The sequence below is a fragment of the Maniola jurtina genome, chromosome 9, assembly GCF_905333055.1.
Source record: "Maniola jurtina chromosome 9, ilManJurt1.1, whole genome shotgun sequence".
NCBI lineage: Eukaryota > Metazoa > Arthropoda > Insecta > Lepidoptera > Nymphalidae > Maniola > Maniola jurtina.
In genome coordinates this window covers 954643-966184 of record NC_060037.1, presented here as the reverse complement: position 1 = coordinate 966184, position 11542 = coordinate 954643, and the positions used below count along the sequence as shown (strand labels likewise).

Here is an 11542-nt window from a genome sequence, read left to right as displayed (position 1 = left end):
TTTTCCTGTAGTTTGTATACAATTTCTAGTCTACATACCAAATTTCAGTCTTCTAGGACTTTGGGAAGTACCCTAGAATTACAGACTAGAAGTTTTGACTGTCAATAAATCTGAAACTATAAAAGCTAGACAATCGATACTCAATGCGTTTAATAAATCTGCCAAGGACATCTTATCCTGAAAATATCAGCATTCTAACGACAGAATTTACAGATTTGCTTTTCTCATAAGAGGCGTAGAGGGGGGGAAATTCCAATTTCTCAATTTTCCTGTAGTTACCAAACCATACCAAATTTCAGCCTTCTAGGACTTCGGGAAGTACCTTAGAGGTTTTGATGATCATCAGTGAGGGACAAAAACGGCGTATTTTAGGTATCAATAAATCTGTAACCATAAAAGCTAGATATTTGATACTTAGTATATTTGGTAAATTTGCTGAGGACACCTTATACTGAAAATTTCAGCTTTCTAGCGTCATCCAGACCGAAGTTATGACGGGTCGAAAATACGGCGAAACACTTCGAGAAAAAGGTACGTAGCGCCCCGGCCGCCGTTTGGCTCGTCTTGGCGGGGGCACTACCGTGCCCCCTGATACTACCTTGTTGAAGAATTATCGACCCATCTCGCTGCTGAGCCATGTCTATAAGTTGTTCTCGAAAGTCATCACGAATCGTCTCGCTCGTAGGTTTTCAGCCTCCCGAACAAGCCGGATTCCGAATAGGCTTCAGTACCATAGATCACACCCACACGATAAAGCAGGTTATACCTACGAGGCATCCCGGGTTTTGGCTGGTACCCCACCATGGGACCTGGACGCTATGGCACTGGCTAGTGTGTGCCAGAGGAGGGTGGATGCCCGTTCACTGGACGAACACCCGTCTCCGACGGAAGTCGATGGGAGGCAGCGATTACCGCAGACCGACCTACTCTTCTGTTGGCAGAGCAGGCTCGAGTAACCAACAGCCGGTAACAAGACTATTGAGGTTATCCGTATCCTTGAGGAGTGGATGAAGAGTAAGCACGGAACACTCAAGTTCCACCTTGTACAGGTTCTTACAGGTCACGGGTGCTTTGGGAAATACCTATGCAAGGTGGCGCGAAGAGAGCTATTGCAGTACAGTACAGTATACGCTGGCAGAGTGGCCGGCAACTTGATGGCCCGTCGTGGCCATATCCATGGTGGACAGTGAGAGGGCTTGGAAAGCGATGGTCTCCTTCAGTGAGGAAGTAATGACCCAGGAGGCAGCGGAGAGGTTGAGAGAGGAAGTCGAGAACTCTCATCCCATGCGCCGCAGGAGAATCGGGTGCAGGAGAGCTGCGCATGACTGTCGCTTGCCCCCTTGAATAGGACCTAAGGGTAATAGGCACCGCGAGTCTGTTGCCCGCGGGAGAGTAGGTTTTTGAGTTGGAAAGCATGCCCTTGTTCCCGAAAAACCTTATACTGTGCGTTTGGGATCCCTTTTAGTCCCTGCTTTGGTAGGTGCTGTTAGCATGGTTGCAGTTGAATACGTTCGTGTCCCTGTGCCCAGCAATAACGAACATGACGGAAAACCGTGGGGTTATTAGTCGGTAAGAGTCCGACAAACCACCACACCTTCCTGGGCGCGGTGATATCCATAAGGATTTTCCCACGTAAAAGAAAAAGATTATACAGAAGACTGATTATACATAAGAGCATAAAAGTGATCGATTATGGATTACTTACCGTTTGTGGACTATGAGAAAGCCTTTGAATCGGTGGAAACTAGGGCTGTATTAGGGTCGCTAGTACAGAGATATATCTAAGTGCTGAAGTGCTTGCAAAAAAGAGGCCACCATACCATGTCCGCATGCAGAACCAGACTACGAGGCATATCAGGGTACTTCTCTGATTTGGCGCAAATCGGAGAAAATAAGAGAATTTTTTAAATTGTGAAAATTGCTGAACTAAACTAAAATATAGGTGAAATCAAAAAGAATGACCGAGTTATATCAAATTGCACCTATGAATTTCAGAGATATATGCATTTGACGTTTTCAGTTACTGAAGGTAATGAGTTCTAGTGTACTGGTAATGATTTTGTTGAAGAAGGTGTTGATGTTTATGCGATGGTAATGAAGCAATATTTCATTTTCAAAAAAGAACGTATTTCTTCATCTCATTAATCAAGTAAACAGAATTAATAACGGAAATATTGCAAACTTTAACAAAAATATTATTCCAGACATATCATAACCTATAAATTTTACTTGAAATGTATAAAATCATCGTGCTGCGAGAGCATATTATCACGAAAACAAATGTTTGGTGATAGAACAGTATGAGCGAAAACATGATTATTTTAATTTGCATAGAAATGGCAGACCTGCGAAGAGTGTCGTATATAAACACTTTAGTTGATGATAAAGTTAAACCAATTTTGGACAGTGAAGTCAAAAAGAATTTGAAAAACTATATATAGAAAACAATATGTTCGCAGACACATGTCAAGGAATCATTGAAACATCTTGGGAATGTTAAGAAATGCAATGAATACCGCACTATCAGCCTCATGAGTCATGTTCCAAAGATGTTTCTACTTATCAGCTCTTAAGGGATTAGAAATAAATGTGACATCTACTTCAAAGGATTTAGATTTGGTGTTGGAACCTGAGAAGCATTATTTGCTATAAATGTAAATAAAATAAATAAATAAAGCCTTTATTTCCAATCATTTGTTCATTAAATACAATAATTCATATATTTCAGTAGACACAATTATTATTTTTATTATTTTGTTACAATTCATACTACTTAATTACTAATTGTTAAAATAAATTAGGCAAGTAATTACACACTATTAATTAATTTTTCTATAAACTATTATTATTTTATATTTTATTATAATGTCAATTCAAAAGATCAGTATGTACATTTATTTACAATATGTCAAAATTTATTATTATTAAGTAAGTATGGTCATAATTTCATTGTCTTAATGTTTCTAGTTATGTTTTAGTGGATATTTTTAAGTGTCTTGTTAAGTGTATGATTGGAACGCCCACTTTCGGGCATAGGCCTCCTCCATCCTTTTCCATTCGTTCCTGTCCCTCGTTAGCCTGGTCCAAGTATTGCCTGCCGTCTCAATGATGTCATCGCTCCAGCGACGCCGCGGCCGGCCTCTCGGTCGGCGCGCATCGCGTGGATACCAATGCAGTACTTTCTCAGTCCATCGCCCATCAGTTTCTCTTGCAATATGCCCGGCCCATCTCCATTTGAGGAGGCATGCTAGCTTTGCCGCGTCAATAATTTTAGTCTTTTTTCTTATTAATTTATTATTTATTTTGTCCTTGATTTTTAGGCCTAGCATGCTCCTTTCCATAGCTCTCTGAGCGACCTGTATTTTGTGTATTACGTCCTTGGTTACCGGCCATGTCTGACAGCCATACAGGAGAGTCGGTGTCACAACGGAGTCTAGAGCTGTTTTCTTGAGTTTTATGTCCAATTGTGATTTGAAGATATTTTTCATAGACCAATATGAGGCCCAAGCTTTTTTAATTCTCTTTTCTACATCTTCAATATAGTGCCCTTTAAAGGAGACGGTTTGGCCCAGGTATATATTATACTCCTCCACATATTTAATAATTTTTCCTCGTATTTGGACTAGGTGTTGATTCCCATTTGACATTATACAGGTTTTTTCAGGATTCATTGTTAGACCACACTCTCTACTACGGAAATCTAGGCTTTCAAGCATATGTAAGAGTTGTTCATGATTTTCTGCTAATATATATCGTCAGCGAAGCGAAGGTGATTTAGATGTTCCCCATTTATATTTATTCCTAGACCATCCCAATCTAATTTCCTGAAGATGTTTTCTAGTAGAGCAGTAAAAAGATTCGGAGAGATTGGGTCTCCCTGTCTTACTCCGCGCTTTATGTCAAATGCTCTACCTTTCTTTTCAAGTTTTATAATGCCTTTACTTTTTGAGTATATTTCCTTAAGAACATTTATATATTTTTCAGGTATGTTCTGATCTTTGAGGGCACCCCATAGAGCTTCGTAAAAGATTGAATCGAAAGCTTTTGTATAGTCTATAAATGCTACGTACAGGGTTTTTCCATACTCTACATATTTTTCTATTACTTGCTTCAAAGTGAATATATGATCTAAAGTAGAGTATTTGCTTCGGAATTTTTGTAAAAATTTTTGTACGACAAAACATTCATAGTTACAAAAAAATCGGTGATTTCCACGACCGGCAAACTAGAAACCGTGATAGGCTCGCATATCCTACGCTCCGCCTCAGGAAAGTTGGAAAATCGTTTGTGGAAATGAGTGTGATATTTTATAATAAAATTCCACAATCAATTTTAGACTTGCCTTTACACAAGTTTAAAAAATCTATTAAAAGTATGCTCCTGAAAAAAGCTTATTATACAATCGAAGATTATGTAAATGACAAAAAAGCTTGGATTTGATGCGCTCCAGCAATACACGGCGCTGCAATTGCTTGTAGGGTCATTTTGCCTGTTCGCGTCCGACGCCCAATTCGCGTCCAAACGACGAACTACTGTTTTACAGCAGTGGAAAATAACCATACGAACACACTTACGGAAACACGAGCGCTTCTATGGATGTTTGGACCTATGACACACACACAAACAAAAAATCTATGGGCGCAATCCAACTTGAATGAAAAAAGAACTAGTTTTGAGTGTGCAACCAACGAGTGTCGACGCGCGAAAGTATTAGAAATGAAATAGTGCGCAGCTGCACTTTTCACCGTAAGTATTTAATGGATTTATTTGAAATTTAGAATTCTTTGTTGTTCCTAGACCTTAATTATGAACCACACTATAGGGATAACGATGTTTGTGCTTAATTTTTTCTACTGGCAGTTTTATATAAGGCGGACGCGGACTGCTACATCAAAATAAAAATTTCACTTTGCGTCCGCTGTGGACGCAGATTACTCTAGCTTGTTCTGATTCAGATGTTTATTTAAATACAAAAAGTGGGAAAAACAATATAAATTTGCTATCAGTTTTAACATTATTTACATACAGAATATAATGGCCGATTTGCGTCCATATCATCAGAAATAGATAAAAAGATAATTAATATCAAAAACATTTGGACGCAAACTATACCTACATTAGAAACCCTATATAACATTTTGCGTCCAACTATTTATCACACGAAAATAATGGAAGTAAAAATAATTATACAATTTTTTGTAGGAAATATATTCTTTATGCCAACCTAACCTAAAAATATATACCTACCTTAAATTATACCATATACCACATATTATATTTTCAGTATATTGTTATTCGAATTTTGTTCCATTTTTTAGGGTTTCCTACCAAAATGGTAAAATATATCTAATCTTTATGTTGCGATTGTCCGTATGTCTGTATGTCACAGTTCATTATTTCAGTAAATACCAATCATCCGTCGCCATCGACATTCACAGTCTTCTTTATCTTCTTCTTCGTCAACCGATAGACGTCCACTACTGAACAAAGGTTTCTTGCATGGACTTCTACAGGTCTCGGTCTTGCGCCGCCGGTACTACTTAAGACTTGCTTTTAAGATAAATTACATATTTACATAAGGTAACGTCCAAATCTTTTTTCAGACACTGCCGAAACTCATAAATTTCTTGGTGAATTAAATCCTGAAATTGACAACTCTGCAAGAAAACGTACAAAACAAATAGCAGCAGTATTGACTTCAAAAGAAGAAATTCAAAGAAGAAATATAAAATACAAAATCGAAAGCCACGTTCGTTTAAAAACAAATTGGAATCGACTTCTGAAGAAGAAGACCAAATACTTTTGGATAGCGAGGATTCAGCTGGAGAAGACTGCGAATATGATTGTTTAAGATGTGGCGAAAACTACTATAAAACTGAAAAAATTGAAGATTGGATTCAATGCATTTTCTGTCATAAATGGATGCATGAAAATTGTACGCCGTTTGAAAATACTTGCAACACATGTGGAATATTAAATAAATGATTTCATTAAAATCACAAGCTTTCCTTTACAGCTATAAAACCTATCTCCTCTATTTCCCCCTTCTGAACTAGTGGACGCCAACTGGTCCACAGGCGGACGCAATCTGGATTTCGTGGACGCAAAATGGGCAAATCACCTGTTTTAGCTATTTGTAGCTGTGTAGAATAAAACATCAGATGTGTTGTCCAAAACTGTGCATTAAACTTGATTAGACTTTAAAGGGACTACATTACATCCATTTTTAGTTCAAAACTACCACACGGACATTTTTTTTTTCATGTTCAAACTTAACAACTCTACTAAGTGGACGCAAACAGGCTAAATGACCCTATACAGTATGGCATATTATTGTAAATTGTACATTTGAAAAGAGCAACCGCCGAGTTTCTTGCTGGTTCTTCTCGGTAGGAACAGCATTCCGAACCAGTGGTAGATTATTTTGACGATTCAAAAGCACTTGTAAAAGTTTAATTGAATAAAAATAATTTGAATTTGAATTTGGAAGCCTGCTTGTTCACGCGGTTGTTGGAAGTCAAACTCTGTTTTTTAACCCCCGACCCAAAAAGAGGGGTGTTATAAGTTTGACGTGTGTATCTGTGTATCTGTGTGTCTGTGTATCTGTGTGTCTGTGTATCTGTGTATCTGTGTATCTGTGTATCTGTGTATCTGTGTATCTGTCTGTGGCATCGTAGCGCCTAAACGAATGAACCGATTTTAATTTAGTTTTTTTTGTTTGAAAGGTGGCTTGATCGAGAGTGTTCTTAGCTATAATCAAAAAAAATTGGTTCAGCCGTTTAAGAGTTATCAGCTCTTTTCTAGTTTTCTTGTAGAAAAGAAGGTTACATAACCGTTAGGTTCTTAATATTATGTCAATTGACAAATGTCAAGCTGTCAAGATGGACGTTGCCTAGATATACATAATTATTTATTTGAAAATGATTTGTCGGGGGTGTTGAAAATTTTTAATTTACACTTGTAATCTGTACAGTATAGTATAACTTTGGTAAACAATTTGTAGATTGCCTGTAAGAGACTAATGGGCCTATAATTGTTAATATCTTGAGGGTTACCCTTTTTAACCGACTTCCAAAAAAGGAGGAGGTTCTCAATTCGTCGGAATCTTTTTTTTTTTTTTTTTTTTTTTTATATTTTTTATGTATGTTCCCCGATTACTCAAAGACCCCTGGACCGATTTGGAAAATTTTTTTTTTGTTTGAAAGGATATACTGTGCAGGTGGTCCCATATAAATTTGGTGAAGATCTGATGAATATCTTCGGAGATGAAGAACAGAACTCCTCAATGGATAGGAGCAAATTGCTCGCGATCAGTGTAATAGCTTAGTAAACAGTAGGGTTTTAACTGGGCACAGCATATTATAGTACAGTGGGGCCACTAAAAATTGTGAAATAAAAAATTTTCAAAAGAAAAATAAAACCGACTTCAAAAACGACAAACACTAAAAAGTAAAAAATAACTTTTGTTTAGCTACACGTGTAATGCACCTAGGTATGAAGTCGGGCGAGCTTCACTCTTGGATTTCTAATTTTGTTTTAATATGCTCGCTCGACTTCATACCTAGGTGCATTACACGTGTAGCTAAACAAAAGTTATTTTTTACTTTTTAGTGTTTGTCGTTTTTGAAGTCGGTTTTATTTTTCTTTTGTTATAAAGTAATGTTATAATGGAAGTCTCCCACTTTTCTGGTATTTTCTCATTAATCATGATATTGTTAAAAAGTTCTGTCAAGATGGGAGTTATATAGGCTCTATCATTGTTTTGATGGTATCGTTTGTTATTCTATCTTCGCCTGGACTTTTCATTGATTTTAGAGAATTGATAGCGTGCCAGATTTCACTTTCCAAAAAAATAGGAATCTCCACCAAATTAGTAAGTCTAAATGTAGAGTCTACATTATATGACTCTGGCGTACTGTACAGCTTTTGATAAAATTCGGTAGCTGTCTTTAAAATGGAATTCCTATTTGTAGAAATAGTGCCTTTTTTTAACCCCCGACCCAAAAGAGGGGTGTTATAAGTTTGACGTGTGTATCTGTGTATCTGTGTGTCTGTGTATCTGTGTATCTGTGTATCTGTCTGTGGCATCGTAGCGCCTAAACGAATGAACCGATTTTAATTTAGTTTTTTTTGTTTGAAAGGTGGCTTGATCGAGAGTGTTCTTAGCTGTAATCCAAAAAAATTGGTGCAGCCGTTTAAGAGTTATCAGCTCTTTTCTAGTTTTCTTGTAGAAAAGAAGGTTACATAACTGTTAGGTTCGTAATACAATTATGTCAATTGACAAATGTCAAGCTGTCAAGATGGACGTTGCCTTGATACATAATTATTTATTTGAAAATGATGTTTTGGAAAACTCTGATACTTTGGATCGTAGGCGCGGAATAGTCGAAGAAAATTGGTTCAGCCGTTTGAAAGTTATCAGGTCTTTTCGGTCTTTTCTAGTTATTGTAACCTTCACGTGTCGGGGGTGTTATAAATTTTTAATTTACACTTGTTGTTTTGAGTGTTGGTATCCACTCTCTAGTGTTATTTAAACGTTTATTTCCTCGTTTGACAGATCTCCGTTTTTCCAATTCCTCTTTTAATATTTCCATTTTTACCCCCGACCCAAAAAGAGGGGTGTTATAAGTTTGACATGTGTATCTGTGTATCTGTGTATCTGTGTGTCTGTGTATCTGTGTATCTGTGTGTCTGTGTATCTGTGTATCTGTGTATCTGTCTGTGGCACCGTAGCGCCTAAACGAATGAACCGATTTTAATTTAGTTTTTTTTGTTTGAAAGGTGGCTTGATCGAGAGTGTTCTTAGCTATAATCCAAAAAAATTGGTTCAGCCGTTTAAGAGTTATCAGCTCTTTTCTAGTTTTCTTGTATAAAAGAAGGTTAGATAACCGTTAGGTTCATAATATTCAAGTGTCAATTGACAAATGTCAAGCTGTCAAGATGGACGTTGCCTAGATATACATAATTATTTATTTGAAAATGATTTGTCGGGGGTGTTGAAAATTTTTAATTTACACTTGTATAGTTTTGTTTGTTTACCTTCAAACGTTTCCTTATTTTCTTATACAAGTTTTTTAATCGTTTCTTTTCCGAAACTGTTCTCATAGTTTTTTCTTTGAGCTCTGTTCTTTCAGAAATTAATTTCATTATGCATTGGGTTTTGTCTGCATTCGTTACTCTCGGCAGTTCATTTACACTTTTTGGATTATACAAATCAGTTTTGTATACGTTTTTTGAATATCATTGGTGTTTTCAGTTGTTTTATATAACTCTACAAAACTGTTTTTCAGATGCTCGCGTTCAATGGGTAGGTATTCGGACTGTTTTTTCTTAAAAATGCCTTTCTTGATTTCTGTATTTTTGCACAAATGGAAAATGTCGCTCTGACCATTCTATGATCAGTTGGGTGTGATGTGCCAATGACCTCTACATTTTGTACTGAAAGAACATCACTCTTTTTAGCGATAAAGAAATCTATTTCATTCAATGTTTGTCCATCTGGCGAGCGCCACGTCCACTTTTGCTTAGATTTTTTCTTAAAGTGAGAATTCATAATGTAGAGTTGATTTTCAAAACATAATCAAGAAGTCTTGATCCTCTTTTATTTCTGATCCCATATCCCCAAGGGCCCATTACTGTGATATCTTCAGGGGTTGCCTGACCAATCTTCGCATTGAAGTCACCTATTATAAACGTTTTTGAAAGAGCATTTTCCAGAGCTGATGTTATGTCATTGTAAAAACATTCTAGTTCCTCTTCAGATGACTTTTCCGTGGGCGAGTAAACTTGTATGATGGTAAGTGAGGTACATTCTATACAGATGTCTAATCTAGCGACTCTATCTGAAATGGTATTAAAATTGGATATATAATTTTTTAACTTTTGTTTAACCATAAATCCTACTCCATTTTTTCCGCTTTTCTTTCCTGTGTAGAGTAGAATGTACTCGTCATGCTCTATGATGTGAGTTCCTTCCTTTTTAACTTCTGAAATACCTAGTATATCCCACTTAATATTTCGTAGAGCGTGTTCAATTCTTCTTGACGTCCTATTCCCACAAGAGATCTTACATTGAGTGTGTTAATATATAAGCGTTGGATGACAGTGAGGGTGGAGGGTGACGGTCTACTGCTCCCTCGGAGACCAACCGTCTTGGGAGAGATGCTATTAATTGATATAGATTTTTCATATTCTGGTAGGAGAGAGGCCTTTCGTTGCTAAGTTCGTGGTGTAGATAATGTAGGGCTTGATAGAGTATTATTTGAGGTCATATAAGACTCTATAGTTGTTCTATTCTTTTTATGAATGTTAGAAAAGCTGGGCCTATTTGGTGGTAGAGTCTCGGGAGACGTGATTGGTTTTCTTTTATTATATCTTGTTCTTGGACTTCCTTGGCTGGTTTTCGATTCGTATTTTCTGGGGGGTTCACTGCTTAAAGATACAATTTTATCATATTTCAAAATAACTTTTTCCCCCTGTTCTCTTCTAGCTATAAATGTACTAGTCCAAAAATATAGAGACATGCAAACTGATGTATGAATTTCCTTCATTGATTATGAGAAAGTCTTTGACCGTGTGCAACAAGTGGTAATTATTCGTCGTTTGCAGGATGTTGAACTCGTTGGCAAAAAAGGTTCTTTATATAATTCCATCCTCGTCGCCACTGCAATATACAAGAAATAAATAACCATGGTCATTTCGATACACCATTTTATTCGAAGACACGTCAAACCGTCGAAACAAAATCCTGATATAATTATTGACATACACCATCGACAATGTATATTACTAGTACAAAGCTAGCCCTTGACGTCAATTGTTGAGGTTTTGACGAATACATAACATCTTTTATTATTATAGGAGTAGTAAGTTCACAAGGAGCACATTTTTTTCCTGTGGATGATTTTCTTCTAAATCCCTTGTTATCATAAACAGTATTTTCTCAATCGGCTTACTTCTTTTTATTTTTTCTATATGTTTTTTTTTTAAATTTTCAAGTAACTTTTTTCGCTGTACTCTTTGTTGTCTTGGAGTCAAAAATAATCCGTAGAGTTAAGCAAGGATGTCTTCCTCACCACTGTTATTTATCTTGCTTATCGACGAAGTTATACGTCGTGTCACCAATAGTCCGAAAGGGATATCATGGAGCAGTAGGCAACTTGAAGACCTTGACTATGTGGATGACCTGGTTCTCATATCAGATTGACTTGAATACATTAAGGGGCATGAGACGGGTCTGCCCGCGAAATTCAAATTTAATTTGTGAGAATAGTCGATACTAGAATTAATTTCTTAAACTAGACCCTTTCAAGTAAAGATTTTTATATAAACATGTGAGAATGTTACTGCTATTGTCACAATTAAAATATCATAAGCCTACGTTGTCGTATTAGTTTACAAATTGCGAAAAACCAAATTAAATTTGAATTTCGCGGGCAGTCTCATAGCTTCCACCTTAAGTCCAAATCAAAATACCTACAAGACAAAGTTCCTTAAGTAGTCTGCCGATTACCACAAAGAAAACAGTGGAGATGAGGATAAG

At 36.7% G+C, this 11542-nt stretch overlaps 1 long non-coding RNA gene across 1 annotated transcript; it reads left to right on the top strand.

Moving 5' to 3' along the window:
* The first annotated feature begins 596 nt into the window (after positions 1-596).
* Positions 597-11071, top strand: LOC123868206. Its single transcript, XR_006796615.1, has 3 exons — positions 597-685; positions 8256-8259; positions 11062-11071. It is a non-coding gene; the product is annotated as an uncharacterized LOC123868206 (long non-coding RNA).
* The last annotated feature ends 471 nt before the right edge of the window (positions 11072-11542 follow it).